Genomic DNA, 22,369 nt, shown 5'->3' with positions numbered 1-22,369 from the left:
AATGGATAACATTGGTACAGCCAACTGAGTGCTGTAAAATCCACTGCAAGGCACTAGCTAATTGATCGAAAAGCCATAGACTGGATTTTGAACCGAACGTCAGCTTAGCCGCAAAATAATATAGTTGTTGCCACTTGACTACATACCATTGCCAAAATTTCTTTTTAACTGGCAGAAGCTTGAACGCATCCATTATTTCTACTTTAGACAACCAGGCACCTGATCCCATCACTACCAACATCTGAATTGCTTGATCTATGGAGGAATATTTCATAGCAACGTCACATGAAGGAATCAACGAATTGATGCTAGGTATGACTGACCCATGTGGTGCTGATAAATCAAAAATCAAACGATTTTCGTTATTGAACTTGCCCGTAACAATACCAATAGGGCTTTCCTGCCAAGCCTGGAAGGAGGTACTGGAAAAGGACATATCATGTAACCCTTCTCCACTTCCCTATTTAGTCATTCTGATACCATCATGGGGTCATTGGCTGCCGACAACAAGTTCCTACAAAGCAAAGCCACAACCACTACTGAACCGCTACTGAAACCATCCAACAGCCAATGTACCCATTCCGCTCAAGATACCCTTTCAATACATTCGTCTGGATAACACCTAGATAGGAAGAACCACCTTTTATTCAACACAGTGAAAGGGGATGAGCCCGGAAATACGTGAAACACACATGTAATAGTCTGCACTGGTTATAATTACATGTGGCTAGATTATAATTGTTGCAGATGTGTTTTTTTGTTTTTGGTTTTTTCATTTGGGTTTTTTTTTATACACCTACCTAGGGTGCACAGGTATTTAAACTGAAACAACGACCGACACCGGACCTGCAATACTAAATGAAAACCTGACCGTAAATAAAAGATGTGAGTATAGAAGCATATCGTGAAAAATAGCCGTAGCAGATTTCTATGTATTATCTCCACATAAAATTTTAATTTTATTTTTTTTATTTAATATCCATAGCCATAATATCCTCTGCCAGGAAACGTGAACACATGCCCCAGGACCCCCTGGACTTAGCTGCCCCCATGCATAACCTGACGGGCAAGAGGCCCGGAGCATGCATGCCACCCCCCAACGGATTACCTCTAAACCGCCCCCTGCACCATACTACACCTGCCCTCATCAATCTCAAATGTTGCCCCTGTTTATTAGGAATATCCCCCAAATACATATAAACCCTAGTACTGTTTAAACAAAATACCCCAAGAAATTACTTATACTCCTACTTTAAATTTAAACCATACTGGCGGCAGACCTGATTCTAGCTCTGACGTGAGCAGCTGTCATAACACCTAACATAACGAAAATAAATGCAGAGCAATTTGCAGCGGAAGGCAGCCTGTTATGGTGCAGAGCGAGTGGGTAACATGCCCTTGCCCCGACCATACATAAAAATACCTTACATGACTTACAGATGCCGGCAAGCCGGCACTTACCCACCAACACCACACTGCTGTAACATGCGAATCACAGGAGCCGAACACCTGAACCGGAAGTGAGGAGACGAGTGAGCTCACTTACAGCCACACAAAGGTAAACTACAAAAATGCCACACCCGCCCTGAGGGAATGAAAGACCGGGGTTTATATATGTACAGTTATATATGTACAGCCCCTCCCACAAATACAGCCCTCTGGGCTTTATACTAAGCAGTGTCCATCAAGGACCTTCAATCATTATTTATATAATCCTGCCATTTCTCCTACATCCTGGAATACAGATTATTGTTGTTCATTTAATGAGGACAAGAGAGCAGCTCAAAGGTTTTCCCTAGGCACAAGATTACCTCTCTCTGCTTGGCATCCTTATACAGATTAAAGAGTACCTATCATCAACTAAACTGTTCCTAATCCCCCCCACCCCCTCCATCTGTCCCTGACTCTCATTGACTCTATCCCTGTCTTTATTTTTACCTAAAACCCCATATAAATATCATCCCCTGTGGCTGATCAGGCTTCTGCCGTGAGTGAGGAAGGAAGGGGGCGTGGCCCGGCAGGCGCAACGTCACCTGAAGCCTGCCAGGGCGCACTTCCGCCCTTCTCTCTCTTCAATATCACAGTGTAAACTTAAATACAATAGATCTGTCATATAAATCATAAATGCGTTGATCACGCTCCCCCAGCAAGGGGAGTTAGTGCAGCAGCATGTCGGGACTGGTGCGCTCTGCGTCCCGTAGTAGTCAGCTGGAGTCTGTTGTAGGAAGTCCATAAGCGGGTTAACCCATCCAGGACACAGGGTGTACAGGTACGCCCTGCCATCCTATGACTTAACCCTTTCAGGACTCAGGGTTTTTCTGTTTTTGCACTTTCATTTTTTCCTCCTTACCTTAAAAAATCATAATTTTTAAATTTTGCACCTAAAAATCCATATAATGGCTATTTTTTTTGCGCCACCAATTCTACTTTGTAATGGCATCAGTCATTTTACCCACAAATCTACGGCAAAACGGAAATAAAATCATTGTGCGACAAAATTGAAGAAAAAACACAATTTTGTTATTTTAGGGGCTTCCGTTTATACGCAGTACATTTTTCGGTAAAAATTGCACGTTCTCTTTATTCTGTAGGTCCATACGATTAAAATGATACCCTATTTATATAGGTTTGATGTCGTAATTCTGGAAAAAATCATAACTACATGCACGAAAATTAATATGTTTAAAATTGTCATCTTCTGACCTCTATAACTTTTTAATTTTTCAGCGTATGGGGTGGTATGAGGGCTCATTTTTTGTGCTGTGATCTGAAGTTTTTAGCGGTACCATTTTTGTATTGATCAGACTTTGTGATCACTTTTTATTCATTTTCTCATGATATAAAAAGTGACCAAAAATACGCTATTTTGGACTTTGGAAATTTTTTGCGCGTACGCCATTGACCATGTGGTTTAATTTACAATATATTTTTACAATTCGGACATATCCGCATGTGGCCATACCACACATGTTTATTTTTATTTACACAGTTTTTTTTTTGAATGGGAAAACTTTTATTAGGGAATTATCTTTATTAACTTTTTTTTCCACTTTTTTTTTTTGCAATGTTATAGCCCCCAACACTGCACACACTGATCTTTTACATTGATCAATGGTTTCTCATAGGAAACCATTGATCAATGATTCTGCCGCTTGACTGCTTATGCCTGGATCGGACATGTAGGAGGAAAGTAGGGGCCCTCCATGTATGTTCCAGCTGTTCGGGATGCCGCGATTTCGCCGTGGCGGTCCTGAACAGCTGACTGAGCTAGCTGGGAGCAGTTTAATTCCACTTTAGACTCGGCGATCAACTTTGAACGCAGCATCTAAAGGGTTAATTAGCTATTAGCCACGGGTCCCGGCTGGGCCCAACCTGCTATGAAGCCGTGGCCCCACGTTATAGAAAGGGAGCAGACTCAGAGTGTACAGGTACGTGCATACAGGTAAGTGGTTAAGGACCCAGGGCGTACCTGTACACCCTGGATGTTTCCGTTCATCACCGGTAACCAACCGGTAATGCCGGGAACGACCGACCAATCACTGTCCTGTGATCACCATGATCGGGGCGGCGATCGGGGCCTCACTTACCTGTCCGGAGGTCAGCAGGAGCCCCTTCAGGCGGTGGCAGCGGCAGGAGTGTCGACGGCAGAGGCAGAAGTGGCAACGGCAGAGGCAGAAGCGGCAATGGCAGAGGCAGAAGCAGTGACAGGAGCAATGGTGGCGGAAGGATACAGCAGGAGGTGAGGCCTGTTCGCCTCCTGCTGTTGCTTAAAAAACAACTCTCAGTATACACAGCCAACAGCTGGAGGCACAACTTCAACTCCCAGCATGCACTTTGGCTGTCTTTGCATGCTGGGAGTTATAGATATGCAACAGCTGGAGGCACATTTTTTTCTATGAAAAAGTGTGCCTCCAGCTGTTGCATAACTACAACTCTCAGCATGCAAGGACAGCTAAAGGGCATGCTGGGAGTTGTAGTAGTGTGCCTCCAGCTGTTGCATAACTACCACTGCCAGCATGCCCTCCGTGCATGCTGAGAGTTGTAGTTGTGCAACAGCTGAAGGCACACTGGTTGCAAAACACTGAGAGTTTGTTACCTAACTCAGTGTTTTGCAACCAGCATGTCTCCAGCTGTTGCAAACTACAACTCCCTGCATGCATGGACAGACTGTACATGCTGGGAGTTGTAGTTTTGCAACAGCTGGAGGCACACTGGTTGCGAAACACTGAGTTAAGTAACAAACTCTCAGTGTTTTGCAACCAGTGTGCCTTCAGCTGTTGCATAACTATAAGTCCCAGCATGCACAGACAACCAAAGGGCATGCTGGGAGTTGTAGTTTTGCAACAGCTGGAGGTTTGCCGAGGTAAATTCACACGGGCGGGGATTTACAGTGAGTTTCCCGCAGCAAGTTTGAGATGCGGCAAATTTTCCGCTGGAGCTCAAACACTCAGCGGGAAACCCGCTGTGAACCCTCGCCCTATGAAGGTACCTTAAAAACACTGCACTACACCTACACAAAATAAAGGGTAAAACACTACATATACACACACCCTTACAGAGTTACAACCCCCCAATAAAAAATGTAATTGTCTCGTATGGCATGGTTTCCAAATGGGAGCCTCCAGCTGTTGCAAAACAACAACTACCAGAATTTCCGGACAGCCATTGACTGTCCAGGCATGCTGGGAGTTTTGCAACAGCTGGAGGCACCCTGTTTGGGAAATGTAGGGTAATGCTTGCATCCCGGTCCGTCCCTATGCAAATCCCTAATTTAGGCCTCAAATATACATGGCGCTCTCTCACTTTGGAGCCCTGTCGAATTTCAAGGCAACAGTTTAGTGCCACATATGGGGTATTTCCATACTCGGGAGAAATTGCCTAACAAATTTTGGTGGGCTTTTTCTCCTTTTACCTTTTATGAAAAGGTAAAGTTGGGGGTCACACCAGCATGTTATTGTAAAGAAAATACATTTTTTACACTAAGATGCTGGTGTTGCCCCATACTTTTCATTTTCACAAGAGGTAAAAGGAAAAAAGAAAATAATAATTTGTAACGCAATTTCTCCTGAGTCTGGAATTACCCCATATGTGGACGTAAAATTCTCTGCAGCCGCACAACAAGGCTCAGGAGTGAGAGCGCACTATGTACATTTGAGGCATAAATTGGTGATTTGCACAGGGGTGGCTGATTTTACAGCGGTTCTGACATAAACGCAAAAAAATTTATGCCCACATGTGACCACATTGTGGAAATGACACCCCTCACGGAATGTAACAAGAGGTATAGTGAGCCTTAACACCCCACCGGTGTTTGATGAATTTTCATTAAAGTTGGATTTGAAAATGTAAAAAAAAAATTTCACTAAAAGGCCGGTGTTACCCTAAATATGCAACCCCATATGTGGATGTTAAGTGCTCTGTGGGTACACCACAATGCTCAGAAGAGAAGGAGATCCATTGTGCTTTTAGAGAGTGAATGTGTCCGGAATTGAAGGCCATGTGTGTTTACAAAGCCCCCATGGTGCCAGAACAGTGGACTCCCCCCCCCCCCCACATGTGACTCCATTTTGGAAACTACACCCCTCACATAATGTAATAAGGAGTGCAGTGAGCATTTACACCCTACAGGTGTCTGACAGATTTTTGGAACAGTGGTCTGTGAAAATGAAAAATGTAATTTTCCATTTGCACAACCCACTATTCCAAAGATCTGTCAAATGCCAGTGGGGTGTAAATGCTCACTGCACCCCTTATTAAATTCTGTGAGGGGTGTAGTTTCCAAAATGGGGTACATGTGGGGGGTCCACTGTTCTGGCAGCACGGGGGCTTTGTAAACGCACATGGTCCTCATTCCAAACAAATTCTCTCTCCAAAAGCTCAATGGCGCTCCTCCTCTTCTGAGCATTGTAGTTCGCCCACAGAGCACTTTACATCCACATATGGGGTATTTCCACACTCAGAAGAAATGTGGTTACAAATTTTAGGAGACAAATTGATTGGTAGAGAAAGGAGTGCTCGGCACCGGATACCTATTACTCTGCATGTAGTTATATTGAGGATACTGTACTGATTGTACGGGAGGTGTGTAGCGCTTGAGACACAGGTGCAAAATAAATAAATAGAAAAATTTTTTGAAACCAAGCAGTTTGACCTCGAATCGGCACCGTCGCTGCATGGGCTCGGGTGAGCCCACTTTCCTCTCTTCTCCCCACGATCCACTGTACTGATGGAATTGCTTGAATAAACCACACTTTGTTGATTTCAAAAAGGTGAGTGCTGTGCTGCAATTTTTTCTACATATACAAATTTTAGGAGGCTTTTACACCTATATTATCCCTTGTGAAAATGAAAAATTTGGGGTTACACCAGCATTTTAGTGAAAACAATCTAGTTTTTGATTTTCACATCCAACTTTAGCGGAAATTTGTCAAATACCTGTGGGGTGTTAAAGGAGTACTCTGGAGCAAAGTTATTTTATGGCATTGTAAAGACAGCAAGAAGTTATAAGAAAGTCAATTGCCTCCATTGTCTGACTTGTATGCATCCCCGACTTTGCCGATATCCCGAAGTACAGCCTGTCTGCCACAATTATGAATTTTGTTCCCTGTGTGTTCGGCCAACCGCGGCCATCTTCGTAACGAAACGTCACCGCTCTCATCTTCCTCCCCTCTCTCAGCCGGCCCCTCTCCCTGCAATCGTCACTCCCATCCTTTACATATTCATATACTCATCGTTTGCACAGCCGTCATTGGCTGGGCTGTGCAAACGCGTCAGAATACCCTTTCAAACAGTAAAACAATGTATTACAAACATGTTCTCTCTTATGTTATATATATCTTTTCAAAACAGAGTGTCTCCAGCAATTGCAAAACTACAACTCCCAGCCGGTCTGGACATGCTGGGAGTTGTAGTTTTGCAACAGCTGGAGGCACCCTGGTTGGGAAACACTGTATTATGCACTTGATAGGGGAGGGGGCTAGGGGAGGACTTTATTACCGAAGTGAGGCTGTGTCCTGTTGCTTCTCAGGCACCAGGGAGATATAGCTATGAGAGCAGCGTGTGCTCAAATAGCTGTATCTCCGCTGTGAGCCGAGTACAGCGTCGGAGCTCACTTTTTTTGGTGTGGGGGGAGGGAGACACACATCATAGTGCTGGGTTCACATGCCAAGCGGCAGCAGGGGGGCGTGATTATTGTAATTACAGGGGAGGGGAGTTCATAGGAAGGGAGGGGGTGAGGAGTAGAGAGGCACGGAGGCACAGGAAATCAGAGCAAGGCAGCATGGGGGATGACGATTTTTACGTCATCCTCCACCCCACCATAACCCGGAAGTGGCGAGAACTATGCGCCGCCGCTCCGGGAGAACGGCTGGATCAATTCAAAAATGAATAACATGGATAGAGAGGTACAGCTGTGGGGAATATTTGGGGGGTTCTAAATTCTGCATCATAGTACTCCTTTAGGGCTTTTTTTTTTTTTGCTGTACTGGCACCATGGGAGCTTCCTAAATACGACATGCCCCCCCAAAATTTGCTTTCAAAAAGCCAAATGTGGCTCCTTCTCTTCTGAGTATTGTAGTGCGCCTGCAGAGCACATGGGGTTACAAATTTTGGGGGGCATTTTCTCCTATTACCTCTTGTAAAAATTGTACATTTAGGGAAAAAACAGCATTTTAGTGAGAATTTTTTTTTTTTCATTTACACATCCGATCTCACTTTACCCCTCGTTACATGCCTTGAGTGGTGTGGCTTCCAAAATAGTATACCATGTGTTTTTTTTTTATTTATTTATTTTTGCTGTTATGGCACCATAGGGGCTGCGACATGCCCCCCAAAAATCATTTGAGAAAAATTCACTCTCCAACCCCTTCTGAGTCCTCTAGTGCACCCACAGAGCACTTTACATGCACACATGAAGTATTTTCTTACTCGAGAGAAATTGGGTTACACATTTTGGAGGGCTTTTTCTCCTTTTACCCCTTGTAAAAATGTAAAAACTGGGTCTACAAGAACATGTTAGTGTAAAAAATATTTAGAATTTTCTCCTTCACTTTGCTGCTATTCCTGTGAAACACCTAAAAGGTTAAACTTTCTGAATGTCATTTTGTATACTTTGAGGGGTGCAGTTTTTATTTATGTGGTATTTCTAATATGAAGGCCCCTCAAATCCCTCTGATGTCTTCCAGTACCGGAGCAACGGGGGAACGTAGGTGAGTTAAAGTTTATTTTGTTTATTTTTGCAGCCCAGGCACAGTACTATGTAAAAATTCATGTAGTACAGATGTCCTTTAATGCTTAAAGTGAAAGTGGTCAGATGTGCAAAAAATTCTCTGGTCCTTAAGGTCATAATGGGCTGTGTCCTTAAGGGGTGAATAATTCATTATCACGGCTGGCCATGGCAGGAGCATGAGTCTGAACTCTATGCCCCGGGACATGTAGGGAAACCCCTAAAGGTCGTTTTTTCAAAAGTAAAAAAAATATAAAGATACATTTTTGTTAATCGCATGTAATTACAAAGTTGTTTCTAATACAGTGATTAACAAAATATTAAAAGTTTTTGTGGTGACAGGTACTCTTTAACAGGTTATAGATTATTGATTTAGCCTTATGGTTTTTTATGCATGGATGTAAGACACATCAGACTATTTCTTTCCCATTTACACTGAATAGCCGCTTTACTAGGGATACCCATTTTATACCAAACTGAACATACTTTGCTCCTTTGGCCCTCAGAACCGCAACAATTCCTTAGGTGTAGAAATCTTTTTGCAGGAATATTAGCCCAAGTCGGAAAAGATAGCTCCTTTGCCACACATTAGATAAAGCTACTGACATGCTCTAAACAGGCTGATCTACCTTGTGCCAGACATGCTCTATAGAATTAGGATTTAGAGCCGCAACCACAGGTATCAAAGGACGCAGAGTGTGTCAAGATAACATTCCTCACACCATTATGCGCCTTCACTGGCCTTAAAGGGTAGCTCCCACCATCATGTTTTTTTTTTCCTGTCCCTGCCTATTGCCCTTCTAGCCCTAACACCCTCCCTGCCTTTATTTTATTTTTTTACTATTTTAAAAATGGCATTTAGTCTGCCTGGTAGTGTGCTCACTACCAGGCAGACTTCCCCAGCAGGCACCACGTCACTGATGCCTGCTGGGGGCGCCAACTTCTGACCTTAGTTCTTCTAACAGGGTGCCACCAGCTGTTTCACCACTACAACTCCCAGCATGCCCTGACATCTATTGGCTGTCAGGGCATGCTGGGAGTTGTAGTGGTAAAACAACTAGAGGCACCCTGTATTGGAAGGCAACCTCCGTGGCTCTGTACCGGGCGGACAGTGGCTGGGAGCTGGAGCTGAGCCGGAGCCCGGCCATGGAAGGCGGCAGCTACACCGGAGTGGAGCCGGAGGGGCCCCTGGAGCCCCGGACTCCCCTCAGGTGGCTGCCGAAGAAGGACGTGCGGAGCCCCTTCCAGCTGCGCTTCTCCCTGCACCAGGCCCACCCCCCGCCCGGGGCTCTGCTGGCTTCCGCCGCCCAGGTCAGGAGCTTCATGGGGGGAAGGAATGAGCCGGGAGCCGATGCGGGAGGGACGGGTGCGGGGGAGCCTCTTCCTGATGCTCGGTGAGTACCACCCAACCCTCCCCCGTACCTTGCAGCAGGGCCGTTGGCGAGTGCGGGGAGCCGATGCGCAGCCCTGGATGTTCCTGCGCCTGCGCAAAATTACGACTGGTGCCCTGCCGGAATCAGTCGGAATTTTGCAGTGACGTCACTACGCACTGCATTCGGCCACTAGGAGGGCGACCCCTAGTGGCCGAATTTCAAATTGCTGTTAAAATGTTTTAAAAGCCTTTTTTTAATACAAGTATATTAGAGATATGTTGTAGTACTTAAGTACTACAACATATAAAAAAAAAAAATGTCATGACAGTGGCCATAAAACTGTTGACATCTGACAGGAAGGGTACATGTATTCTTGCTGTTTGTACCAAATTCTGGACCTTCCATCAGCATGGTGCAGAAATGAGGAATTTATTTTAACAGGCAATGTTTTTTTTTACTGCTCAGTGATCACATTTTCCTGCACTTTTCACCACTAGAGTCTTGCTTTACTGTATCCCTTAGACAGTGATGGTGTTCAAACTGGTCATCTGCTGTACAGCCCATCTATGCTATGGAATGATGAGTTGTGCATTCAGACACATTAACTGCAGCACTAGTATTGTAGTCAGTTGTAGTTTGCTTAACTGTGTACTGCCTGTTTCTCTGACCCCTCTGACATCCATAGGAACTCCTGCAAACTCCACAAGGTTCATGAAATCCTGGCCTGGCTAGTCTAGCATCGATGACAATACTTTTTTTTACAATTTCTCAGGCCTCTAGGTTTTCCAATGCCATTCCATGCATCCACTACTTCCAATACTTCCTAATAATACTATCCTCTTGTGGTAGTTTTTCTTTTTTTAAATATACTCTCCTCCTTTACTGTGTTAATTCCCTTTATGTACACTGCTCAAAAAAATTAAAGAAACACTAAGATAACACATCCTAGATCTGAATGAATGAACTAATATGAAATACTTTCGTCTTAACATAGTTGAATGTGCTGACAAAAAAAATCACACAAAAATTATCAATGGAAATCAAATTTATCAACCCATGGAGGTCTGGATAGGGAGTCACACTCAAAATAAAAGTGGAAAACCATACCATTGGCTGATTCAACTTTGATGTAATGTCCGTAAGACAAGTCAAAATGAGGCTCAGTAATGTGTGTGGCCTCCATGTGCCCATATGACCTCCCTACAACACCTGGGCATGCTCCTGATGAGGTGGCGGATGGTCTCCTGAGGGATGTCCTCCCAGACCTGGACTAAAGCATCCGCTTCTGGACAGTCTGTGGTACAACTGTGGTGCAGTTGGTGGATGGAATGAGATATGATGTCCCAGATGTGCTCAATCGGATTCAGGTCTGGGGAATGGGCGGGCCAGTCCATAGCATCAATGCAGGAAATGCTGACACACTCAAGCCACATGAGGTCTAGCATTGTCTTGCATTAGGATGAACCCAGGTCCAACCACACCAGCATATGGTCTCACAGGGGGTCTGAGGATCTCATCTCGGTATCTAATGGCAGTCAGGTTACCCTTGGCAAGCACATGGAGGGCTGTGCAACCCCCTAAAGAAATGCCACCCCACACAATTACTGTCCCACTGCCAAACCGGTCATGCTGGAGGATGTTACAGGCAGCAGAACGTTCTCCATGGCGTCTCCAGACTCTGCCACGTCTGTCACATGTGCTCAGTGTGAACCTGCTTTCATCTGTGAAGAGCACAGGGCACCAGTGGTGAATTTGCCAATCTTGGTGTTCTCTGGCAAATGCCAAACGTCCTGCACAGTGTTGGGCTGTAAGCACAACCCCCACCTGTGGACGTCGGGCTCTCATACCACCCTCATGGAGTCTCTTTCTGACCGTTTAAGTGGACACATGCACATTTGTGGCCTGCTGGAGCTAATTTTGCAGGGCTCTGGCAGTGCTCCTCCTGCTCCTCCTTGCACAAAGGCAGAGATAGTGGTCCTGCTGCTGGGTTGTTGCCCTTCTATGGCCTCCTCCACATCTCCTGATCTACTGGCCTGTCACCTGGTAGCGCCTCCATGCTCTGGACACTATGCTGACAGACACAGCAAACCTTCTTGCCACAGCTCGCATTGATGCGCCATCCTGGATGAGCTGCACTACCTGAGCCACTTGTGTGGGTTGCAGACTCAGTCTCATGCTACCACTAGAGTGAAAGCACCGCCAGCATTCAAAAGTGACCAAAACATCAGCAAGGAAGCATAGGAACTGAGAAGTGGTCTGTGGTCACCACCTGTAGAATCACTCCTTTATTGGGGGTGTCTTGCTAATTGCCTATAATTTCCACCTGTTGTCTGTTCCATTGTACAACAGCATGTGAAATTGATTGTCATTCAGTGTTGCTTCCTGAGTGGACAGTGTGATTTCCCAGAAGTGTGATTGACTTGGAGTTACATTGTGTTGTTTAAGTGTTCCCTTTATTTTTTTGAGCAGTGTCATATCCCCTCTGTCTCCTCTTTCTTCCAAGCTATACATGTTAAGGTCCTTTAACCTTTCCAGGTAAGTTTTATCCTGCAACCCATGTACTAGTTTAGTAGCTCTGCTGTGAACTCTACCCAAAATATTTATTTCCTTCTGGAGATATGGCCTCCAGTACTGTGCACTATACTCCAAGTGAGGTCTCACCAGTGCTCTGTACAGCGGCAAGAGAACTTCCCTCTTTCTACTGCTAATACCTCTCCCTATATACTCAAGCATTCTGCTGCTCTATTACATGGTTTCTCTAGCTTTAAGTCTTCTAAAATAATGACCCCAAAATCCCTTTCCTCAGATACTGACATAGCACTGTATCACAAATTCTATTCTCTGTTCCCGGTTTTTATGCCCAAAATTCATTATCTTGCACTTCTCCAGAGTAAATGTCAGTTGCCAGAGTTCTGACCATCCTTCCATTTTACCTAAATCCTTTTCCATTTGGCATATCCCTCCAGGAACATCAACCCTGTTACAAATCAAAAGACTAATAACTTACCATTAAGACCTTTTGGGTTTGGAAATTTTAGTTTGTAACTGGATTGAACACTGGCTCATGGATCGTACCCAGAGAGTGGTGGTCAATGATTCGTACTCTGATTGGTCCCCGGTTATTAGTGGTGTACCCCAAGGTTCAGTACTGGGCCCGCTGTTGTTTAATTTATTTATCAATGATATAGAGGATGGTATTAACAGCTCTGTTTCTATCTTTGCAGATGACACCAAGCTTTGTAGAACGGTACAGTCTATAGAGGATGTGCATAAGTTACAAGATGACTTGGATAGACTAAGTGTCTGGGCATCCACTTGGCAAATGAGGTTCAATGTGGATAAATGTAAAGTTATGCATCTGGGTACTAATAACCTGCATGCATCGTATGTCTTAGGGGGGATTAAACTGTCAGAGTCACTGGTAGAGAAGGATCTGGGTGTACTTGTAGATCACAGACTACAGAATAGCATGCAATGTCAGGCTGCTGCTGCTTCCAAAGCCGGCAGGATATTGTCATGTATCAAAAGAGGCGTGGACTCAAGGGACAGGGACATAATACTCCCCCTTTATAAAGCATTGGTACGGCCTCACCTGTTCAGTTTTGGGCACCTGTCCATAAAAGGGACACTGCGGAGTTGGAAAGGGTGCAGAGACGTGTGACTAAACTAATATGGGGCATGGAACATCTTAGCTATGAGGAGCGATTAAAGGAGTTACAATTGTTTAGTCTTGAGAAGAGACGTTTAAGGGGGGATATGATAAACGTATATAAGTATATTAATGGCCCATACAAAAAATATGGAGAAAAACTGTTCCAGGTTAAACCCCCCCAAAGGACGAGGGGGCACTCCCTCCGTCTGGAGAAGAAAAAGTTTAGTCTCAAGGGGCGACACGCCTTCTTTACCGTGAGGACTGTGAATTTATGGAACGGTCTACCTCAGGAACTGGTCACAGCAGGAACAATTAACAGCTTTAAAACAGGATTAGATACATTCATGGAACAAAATAACATTAATGCTTATGAAGAAATATAAAATCCCATCCCTTCCCCAATATCGCGCCACACCCCTACCCCTTAATTCCCTGGTTGAACTTGATGGACATATGTCTTTTTTCGACCGTACTAACTATGTAACTATGTAACCTTCTGCAATATCACTAATAAAAATGTTGAACAAAAATGGTCCAGGTACAGATCCCTGAGGTACCCCACTGGTAACAAGACCTTGCTCTGAATAGACTCCATTGACTACAACCCTCAGTCAATGGCTAATCTATTCAACAATATGGGAGTCCAAGCTCAAAGACTGCAATTTATTGATGTCTTCTATGTGGGACAGTGCCAAAAATAACTTACTAAAATATATATAAGCAATGTCTATTATCTTTGTCACCCAATCAAAAAAGAAATCACACCCAATCACAAAACCATTTTCCTTAAACTCAACACCTCTTAGGTTATGTTCACACTATGGAATTTCCGTGCGCAGAATTGCACCCAGGAATTCCGCTGAACCCACAGACCCATTGTAATATCTGTTTTAGTGTTTTTGTTTTTTTTTTGTCTTGGGCTCTGTTCAGACACTGGTTTTTGTGTCTGGGCAGTTTCTGTGCTGATTCTTCCCAGACTTAATGCTCTCACCCTATAGCAACTCGGGTGTGGCTTCAGAGCCCGAGCTCTGTTGGAACTCTGAGCTGGTAATTAGTTCTTACTTGACTGTTTTAGTCTATCTGTTTATATCTGAGTTTTAACGATGGTTATTATGCCTGTTTATGATAGATTTTAGTCTTCTTAGTTTTAAGTACTTCTGTCGTTTTTTAGGATTATTTATGTCCGTTCTGCTTTAACCTTGTTATCTCAGTCTGTATTCACACTGTGAGTCTTGCTTGTACTCCGTATTTAGTATTCCTGTTTAGAGTCCTGACCCGTATTCCTCCATGTTATGGAGTTTGGCTTTGTATTTTCCTGTTTTGTATTCTGACCTGTATTCCTCCATGTTTTGGAGTTTGGCTTTTGTGCAATCTGTTCCGACTCATCCATTTTCCAGTCCTGTGTTCCGTGTATTATATTTCTGTTTCCTACTAGGCCAGTATCCTGATCACACGGTGGAGTTTGCCCGCTGGCTAGTATTCTATTTGGCTTTAGTATTGATGTCCCTCCATGTTTGGAGTTGGGAGTCTAGCGAGTTCATGATTTCTGATCTTTGTGTTTTTAGTACATGCACTGATCATAGTGTACAAGATTACTGTGTAGAGTGTCCTTTGTATATTATCATTGGTCTATAGTGTTCTCTGTACTTTATCACTGATCTGTGTCTTGTGAACTTTTATCTGTTTGTGTAGAGTGTTCTATGTCCAGTGTGAACCGTGTTCTATTTTGAACCCCTGCATCTCCTGGTTTCTGCTGTATACTTATTCCACATCTAGTCTTGTTCATTTATTCATAACTGTCATTTATCCTGATTCTAGTTTCCTGGCCTGTTTGTATATTTATATCCTGTCTGGTTTATTTGGTTGTTTGGTTATTTTCCCACTATGTTTCTGGCCTGTACCCGACTATGTACAGTATTATTTGTGTACCTTTACGCCCAATGCACTTTAGCGCAGGGAGGGACCAGCACCATTGTTGTCAATCTGCGGTTTAGGGATGATGGGCAAGTAGGCAGGGAGAGTAGAGTGTTTCTAGGGACAACTGTCCACCCCGTCGGTCATGACACCCGTTCACACTATGGTATTTCAGCGGTGGAGAATCTGCAGCTGAATGTGATCCTCCAAAAGAATGAACTTGTTCATTCTTTCAGTGGAATTACGCAGGCACTGCATTGCCATCAATGGTGATAGCACAGGCCCAAACGGTCATACCATTTGAAAGATGGAATCTCCAAGCAGTATTCCAGATTAGAATTTAAGGAACTGAGATTCCTCAGTGTGAAAACTAATTGTGCAATGAAACCTTTCATTTTATCATAAAATCTATGGGGGGTCTTTTGGGGGGTTTATTTTTACACAGTGCACTTTACTGTAAAACTGATGTGTTATCTTTATTCTTTGGCTAAATATGATTACAACGATACCAGTATTTATTTTTTTCCTTTATTATACCACTTTTTCAACAAAATAAGTATGTTTACAATCACCCTATTTGCACCCCTATAACTTTCATTATCTTTCTGTCTATCGGACTGTTTAGGGCTTATTTTTTGCACCGCAATCTGTGAAGGGGAAGGGCTTTTTATATTGTTAAAAACATATTTTTATTATTTTAAGCCCATAGGGACTAGTATAAGCAAACATTGGGTTGCTTATACAGAGCAATGCTATGCTGTACAAATTTGTACAGATTCAGGGGGAAAAGCCCTATACAGCCATGCCTTTACATTATACCCTATAAACACTTTGGCTTTATTTAAAGGCTGAGGTTTACATGTAGTATTTTGGCCAGTATTTGGTCCTCAATTTGCAGCCTATTTTATCAGTATTTTTAGCAAAAGCTAGGAGTGGAACCAAGACAGATAAAAAGATGCAAATCTTTCTATTATAGTTTTTCTGAGGACCAAATGCCATACCAAAGGCAGTACATCTCTTTTTAAGGCTTCCTCTCTGCAACTTTTTTTGCAACTTTTCAAGCTGTTGCGCCAAATGTGTAAAAAACATGTGTTTTAAACATGCTGTCCAAAGGCAGTTTTACAAGCCAGGTCTGGAGTAAATCTGTGGTGTTTGTGAGGTGTTTGTGATAAATGTGTTACCACTGCAAAATAAAAACTGATATTGATTTTTGAAAGGTTGTTTTCAGGTTTTTGGGTATCATAAAAAGTCACAAAAAAAGTGCTTAGGCGCACGTAGGACATTTCATGCGCCAATTGTAAGCAAAAAAATGTATAAATACAATGATGAATGTCCCCATAAGTGAGCAAGAGGCCCCATAGACTTGGGATTCTGTTCCACTCATGTGACAGGGAGCCAGGGGAGAACACACTTAGTGCGGACTTTCTTCCGTCTCACTATATGTGCTTAGTGCTCACTTTCTTCCGTCTCACTATAGTGATCTGTAGTAGCTTGAGTGTTCAGAGACCGACCAATAAAAACTTTTAACATGCCATTGAAAGCTCAGTGTCCCTTTAAATATTTATCCTATTCTTCAGAACAGCATTTTATGAGTATTAATGTACTATAAACCTGCTATGAACAGAAATAAGCATTTATTTATGACCTTTCTTCTTATTAATAAGATTCTTTATTAACTCTAAGTAAGTGCGAGGAGCAGTTGATGCTGACTCATAGACACAGCATGTAATTCAGGTGACTGTTATTATATAGTCTATAAGTGGCATAGGCAGATTGCATCATGCCGTGATATATTGACAATTATCAGCATGAAAAATCAATACAGAAGCTGTTAGGGATAACACAGTATTCCCTCATATGTAAGAGGGATTACAAAGCTTCGAGGACTTGCCCCACCATTAACTTTTAATAATTAATCATATCCATTGTTAAAATTTTATGAGGCTTGGAGGATGTGAATCTAAATCTCATTATTCTAATGGTCCCTGAGCCTAAATTTCACATCCCTTTCAAACTGAATAAACCTAAACTTACCTCCTGCCGCTCCCCCAATCCCGCTGGAATTGGTCTCCTGTCTCTCGGCCCTGGTCTTTTTGTAGATTTTGGGGCCCGACACATCATACTGCATCTCGGCTTATTGCCAGCCGCAGCAATGTCCAGCTTTGGCCGGTGATAGGCTGAGTAGCAGTGTCATGTATTAGGCCCGGGCCCCACCTTCTTCCTTGGGACCAGGCCCATTACATGACACTGTCGCAGGCATATCATGGCATGTTGTGTCCAAAAAATGGCAGGGCGTTAACAAAAATGTGGTCTGTCTTTCATTTTTGGTTCAGTTAAGAGGAGGGCAGCAACCCTGAATCTACAAGCCCTTTGAAGTAGTCCCGTAGTATCTGGCACCAAGACATGAGCAGTAGGACCTTTAAATTCTATAGGTTGCAGGTTAAAACCTACATAGGTATGACTTGTTTTTCCACCATAATGATCTTCTCATACTGTATCCTGGGGCCATCTATTCCACAGGTAAACAATGCACATGCATCCTAGCATCCACATAATGCAGATGAATACATAAGTCTTTCAACAAGGACACCTTCTTTCATTGTTCCATAGTCCAGGATTGATGCTCACATTCCTATGTAGATGCTTCCAATGGTGGACAGGGGTCAGCATGGAAACTTTGACAACAGTTATGGAGCCCCATATACAGCATAGTTAGGTGCACTATGCTTAATGACACCTTTCAACTTTTCTATCAATAACATTTTCAGCACTAGAATGGGATAGAAACAGACAGCCTAGCCTTAGCTCCCCACTTGCAGAAATAAGTTTCAGGTGGCAATGAATGCTGGTACAGCTTATGTCCCTTCTTGAATCACTTTTGCTAAGTACACAAATCGGCATACAGGGCCTTCCTTTTTTTCGACTCCTCATCTAGCCATCACAATTCAACCCTTGTTGTTCAGATAATTATTGCTGCCAATTTTTCCTGCTTCCACTACAGTAACTTATTGTGATGCAGTTTTGAAACCAAAACTAGGGTTGGATCATAATGAATTAGATGATTAGATGATATAAAAGAACAGGAGCTACTTCAACTATTTGTTTTAGTTTATCCCTGGTGTGGAATGATTTAGTAAAGAAAAAAAAAAAAGTAGTAGTATCTGTTCTTTATATTGACTAAATTATTATGATTCACACCTGACCTGTCTTCAAAACTGCATCAAGCTGCTCTTACACGCAGCACTAGCAGTCAAGACTCATGCTGTGTTAATGATCCTTGCAAGCCGTACCTGGAGATAAGCAGTGGACAGACCAGGTGTTGGCTAGCTGTTGGGATTCCCTGATAATTACAACTGGCACCAGGAAAACTGTGAAACATCATCCTAGGAACTCACTGCTTACTTTCTGCATAAGGCCAGGTTAAGACACCTTCGGGATCTTTGACAGTGCACTTTTTCACAGTGGTTTGAAAACTACATTGAAACCGCACCACAAAATATATGCTAAGGCCGTGTTCACAACACGATTTGTAGTCCAAGGCATGAATACGTTGGCAAAATCTTCAATATCAGCTGCCAACCTATCTGTGCTTGGATCCGCACAGCTAGTGGCTACGTTCGGGTAACATTCCAAACATATACGAGTTTTGGGTCTCACTGAAAAGCGCAGCACACTACACTTTTCAGTGGTATACACTGGGAATATTTTACACTGAGGGATATGTATGTCTCACACACACACCCTGACTGTATAATTACACCCATCACCCGATATTTACTCCCATTATTAAAATTAGGTTCACACCAATTCCCTGAATTGTTATATTATAAACCCACATACTGTATATCGGAAATAGGAGGGCGTAGCATCTAGTTTTTGTAGCATCTAGTTTTTGGTTGGTCACATGTTCACTTTAAACATTATTATCGATAAAATCAACAAACTTACAATTCACTGCAGAATTATCTCCAGCGGTCACTCCACCCATTGAAGCAAGGCTGGCTCCCTCTGAACACCTGACTAGTGATGTAATGTCTCAGGCCGCACTGCAAACTGGGAAAACCTGAGATGACACTCATTTTGTATACAGTTAAAAATAACCATTGGGACAAAAAATCCCAGAAGAATTGGGAGACCACCATCAAACACAGGTACAGACACTATATTATGAACTTCACTAACTTCACAGCCCCTGTAGCATAGTCAAAAAGAAAAAAAAATCTAGAATACCCCTTTAATTACAAACTGTAGCAAACAGCATGATGGCACAATTTTCAGCTGTATTGCTGCCATATCTCAATCATCTGGCATATAGCATTGACCTAAAGCCAGTTTCACAAAAGTGTAATATGGGTTTATTTTGGTATCCATATGACAGCAACAAACCTAGATTACAAGGATGCTGTGAGTTCTGGTCATAAAACCTGTGGGCAAGCCAGGATACTTGGCCATAATATGGGCACAGGAATGTACCTGTAATGCCCACTTATTTTCACAGAGCAGTTCTCGGCTCTCCTTGGAAAGGCCTTCCTTTTGTAACATAATGACAACATTACCTTGAGACAGGCAAAAATGTTATACCATAAATACACACACTACTGCACTAATATCTAATAAGAAAAGCATGTGAGCAGATTAGAAAACTGCATGATTTTCTATTCTATTAATACATAAAATACATAAAAATATGACCCATAAAGGTTGTGAATATTGCAGGATTTGAAATGATTATGTTCCTATATCATGCATATCAAAAGCAATGTAAAGACTCCAGCCAACGGCAGGGAGGGGTAGAGATGAAAGGTTGGTGGAAGGCTTACACCATCTATAAGAAATGGCCTAGGCTAGAATAAGAATCAACAGTGGAATACAAAGGGCTAGAATCTTTTCATTTGTCTCTCAGTGCATTCCAGTTGCTATGCCAAGGCTTCTGCATATCATGTATCAGTATAGGCCCTGTATCTACAATGACATATAAAGTGCTTCCATAAACTGCACCAAGAGAATGAACATTACCGGTAGAATAAAGCTCTCATATACGAAATGCTGCCAGTACAGTGCTTTGTATAAGTAGTGCCAGCAGTAATCACCCAAAAAAAAAAAAACTGTTCTCAGTGTCCCATATAAACATTGCTAGTAGTGTGCTCCCAACAAACAGGACTGCAGGTAGGTGGAAGGCCATGTAAGGATAAACACTAAGAAAAACACACAAAGTAAAAAAAAAAAGGTAAATCCAGCTCCCAATGGAAAATAAATAATTGAACTATATTACATTCCTTTAAAATCTATACACAAGACAAGCTGTTGTTAAAGGGGTACTCCGGTGGTTAAGATTTTTGGCTATATTGCATCTTCTTTTAATGTTCATGTTTTTTGCAATAGACATGTATTATAAGTTTGTGTAGCATGTGTCTTTTTTTCTTACCTGTTTGTGGGCCAGGAAGTTCTGTAGTTCTGTGTTGGATCTCTTACTGTTGTCCACATGTTAGGATAAGGCTGTGGACAAGATGTCATAGCTTTTTTTTTTTCTCTGTTCTTTCAGAACTGCATGAGAGAAATAAGCCACCCCCCCCTCATCTCCCCCTCCTGGAGGACGCAGGTGTGCATGAGAGAAAGAAGCCAGAGCAGGGGGAGAGAGGACATACACAGCTCCTCATCTCCCCTCCCCCTGCTTTGTCTTCTGAGGACGCAGGTCTGCACTGAAATAAGACAGAGAAGATAAGAGTGTTATCTGAAGGGATGGATAACAAAGCGCATGGGCTGGGGATGTATAGACTGCAGGGGAATAAATCTCGGACTGGGGATGATTTCTATGTGTGAAGGAGGGGGGGGGGGGGACTCCTGAATGACACATGCCTGGAGTTGTAATCCCTGTTATGTGTATGTATGCTAGTGTTTAAAAACCAGTGTGCCTCCAGCTACTACAACTCCTAGCATGCCTGGACAGACTTTGGGCATGCTGGGAGTTGTAGTCTTGCAACAGCTGGAGGCACACTGATTGGGAAACACTGTCCTAGCCTATTCAGTATACACATCATGTTACACCAGTGTTTCCAAACCAGTGTGCCTCCAGCTGTTGTAAAACTACAACTCCCAGCATTCCCTGACAGTCTTTGGGCATGCTGAGAGTTGTAGTCTTGCAACAGCTGTAGGCACACTGATTGGGAAACACTGGCCTAGCCTATTCAGTATATTACAAACAAAGTGCATTGTTTCCCAACCAGGGTGTCTTAAAACTACAACTCCCTAGTAGTAGTAGTTTTGCAACACCTGGAGGCACCCTGGTTGGGAAACACTGGTGTATGCCCTACAGAGGTGTGGTGAACTACAACCCCCAGGAGACTACAGAGGCAGCATGCTGATGTTATACCACAAACTGAAGACTCCTGATTGACACATGCAGGGAGTTGTAGTCCCTTTTGTGTGTGTGTATGCCAGTATCTCCCAACCAGGGATGATTATATTAGTGTGCTGTGTATAAGGGGGCCGACCCGGGAAAATAGTAGGGTGGGTAAACAGCGGAACAAACAAACAAAAAAAAAAGGAGCCGCCCCAAACCAGCAAGGCATGTGGAAAGCTAGGATTTGTAGTTTTCAGCACAGCAAGAAACAGGAAATAGAAGCAAAGATAGGAAAACAAAGTGGAGGATAAAAAGACAACAAAGAACGGAAATAGAGTAGCCTACACAACAAGATTAGAAATGAAACAAAACAAATAGGGTAAGTCAAAAACGGAAAAACACGTTGACCACCGGAGTACCCCTTTAAACATTTCAGGCTTTATTTCAACCCTTAGCTTAAAGTATAATTTGGGCCAAAAGTGGCAAACATTAACCCCTTCAGGACGGAGCCCATTTTGGCCTTAAGGACCGGAGCGTTTTTTGCACATCTGACCACTGTCACTTTAAACATTAATAACTCTGGAATGCTTTTAGTTATCATTCTGATTCCGAGATTGTTTTTTCGTGACATATTCTACTTTAACATAGTGGTAAATTTTTGTCGATACTTGCATCCTTTCTTGGTGAAAAATCCGTAAATTTGATGAAAAATTTGAAAATTTTGCATTTTTCTAACTTTGAAGCTTTCTGCCTGTAAGGAAAATGGATATTACGAATACATTTTTTTTTGGTTCACATATACAATATGTCTACTTTATGTTTGCATCATAAAATTTATGAGTTTTTACTTTTGGAAGACACCAGAG

General features: G+C 42.9%; 1 long non-coding RNA gene across 1 annotated transcript in view; it reads left to right on the top strand.

Annotated features, from left to right (window-relative positions):
- Nucleotides 1-802: 802 nt before the first annotated feature.
- Nucleotides 803-22,369, top strand: part of LOC130273556 (uncharacterized) — a 41,253-nt gene continuing 19,686 nt past the window's right edge. Inside the window, exon 1 of the long non-coding RNA XR_008844041.1 lies at nt 803-885. This is a non-coding gene — a long non-coding RNA (uncharacterized LOC130273556). The remainder of the gene's footprint in view (nt 886-22,369) is intronic.

Source organism: Hyla sarda, chromosome 5 (genome assembly GCF_029499605.1).
Source record: "Hyla sarda isolate aHylSar1 chromosome 5, aHylSar1.hap1, whole genome shotgun sequence".
Classification (NCBI taxonomy): domain Eukaryota; kingdom Metazoa; phylum Chordata; class Amphibia; order Anura; family Hylidae; genus Hyla; species Hyla sarda.
The sequence above is the reverse complement of the archived record's forward strand: the minus strand, read 5'-3'. Positions and strand labels throughout refer to the sequence as shown.